This window comes from Fukomys damarensis, unplaced genomic scaffold, assembly GCF_012274545.1.
Source record: "Fukomys damarensis isolate Sample0158 unplaced genomic scaffold, DMR_v1.0_HiC HiC_scaffold_33, whole genome shotgun sequence".
NCBI classification, from domain to species: domain Eukaryota; kingdom Metazoa; phylum Chordata; class Mammalia; order Rodentia; family Bathyergidae; genus Fukomys; species Fukomys damarensis.
Genome location: NW_022900945.1, coordinates 53,003,735 through 53,005,625, shown reverse-complemented (window position 1 = coordinate 53,005,625; position 1,891 = coordinate 53,003,735).

The window sequence follows — 1,891 nt, the reverse complement described above, 5'->3', positions numbered from 1 at the left end:
TCAGGTCTCGCACTGGTATCATCCCTGCCCTTAACCCAGAGGCAGCACAGATTACTGAACTTTCTCCACTGCCAGGTAGGGGAGGGATCCCTAAACACTTCCAGAGGCCCAGTCAGTGAACGGAAATTGGCGGTGCTGCAGGGGGTGGGGCTACAGCAAAGGAGAAGCTCATCCCTGTCTAAAATGCAGCCGGAAAAACTAACAAACAAATAAATTAAAATGCAGCAGGACTCAGCTCCATCTGGTGGCCATGCAGGAACATAGTAGTGTCAGATCTCACGATTTTTCAACAGAAACTGCAAAGAACTCGGAGTGAACTCCCGCAATATTTAAATACTGGCTACTAACGAAAATAGATGAGAAAAACTAGCATTGGAAGCAACATTTGGTTCTGTGGCCACCAGTTTGAGGCCTTTACGTATTCATTTGTCATTCAGTAAATACTGAGGGCCTACTATGACCAGGAACTATCCTAGGTGCTTGGGCTACATCAGTGAACAAAATACAGTTCTATGCCCTATTGAACTTCTCTTCTAGAACTAAGCGAACAAACCTAGAAAGTAACGTCAGCAGGCAGCTGCTGTGGGTTGGGGAGAGCAGAGAAGAATCCGGAGCATGAAGGCATGGTGCACAGATGTAGCAAGATGCTCTGAGTGAGTCTCACTGAAAAGATGACATGAAATCAGAGACTGGAGAAGCTAAGCCAACATCCGCGGATAAAAGCATTCCATCCAGAAGCAACAGCCGGTACAAACGCTCCTGGTAAGAAGCATGCCCCGGGGTTGTCAACGAACAGCAAGATGGCCAATGTGGGTGGGGCAGTGCAAGCTATAGGGAAAGAGTGCGATGGAGCCAGTGGTGGAAGGCTTTGTAGATCTCGGTATGACTTTTAATTCTGAATAAAGGGGAAGTCGTTGCAAAGATTTGGGTGGTAGAATGACACGATCTGACCTAAGCTTTAAAAAAATATCCTTCTATCCAGGTATGGTGGCGCACACTTGTAACCCCAAAATTCAAGAGGCTGAGGTAGGAGGATCACAGCCATTTAGAGGCCATCCTGGGATACACAAGGGAGTTCAAGGCTAGCCTGGACTACACAGTGAGACCGTGTCTCAAAAAATAAATAAAATAAAAATAAAAATATCCTTCTGATTAATATAAGCAGTAGAGATCTGTTGGAAGACGACCGCAGTAATCAATGAAAAAAAAAAAACATTTCAAGATGCAGTAGTGGAGGTGGTAGCAAGTGGATGGATTCTGGAAAGCGTTTAAAAGTAGACCCACGGGATTTGCTGATGGACTATGAGATAAAGAATTTAAGATGCGTCGAAGACTTAAAAGAATGGATTTCCATCAAGTGACATGGGGAAGGCTGCAGTGGGGGCAGTTTAGGGAGGAATCAGAAATCAGTTTAATCTTGGACATGTCACTTTGAGATGTCTGTGAGACATTTAAGAGGAAATACATGATTAAACAGTTACATATTCTAGTGTGGGTTTGTGAGATGTCCAGGATGGGGATAAAACTATGGAAATCATTGGTATATAAATAGTGTTGCAAGCTATGCACGACCAGATAAGGAGAGTGTGCACCGAGAAGAGTAAAAGTCAAAGACTGAGTCCGGGGGACACGTTTAAAAGTGAGGAGAGCTGGGCCGGGGTTTAGCTCAGTGGTGCCACACCTGCTTTGCAAGTTCAAGGTCCTGAGTTCAATCCCTGATAACAAGGAAAAAAAGAAGAAAAAAAAAAAGAGCACCCTGAAAGCTAAGAAAATATTTAGAGGATTAACTGATCCTGAGTAAGGGTCACATATCGAAACATAGAGCATCTTTCTGGTCTTCTCTGCCAAACAGACTTTCATACCGGTTTTTGTTTGCTTTTTTTTAGAGTAA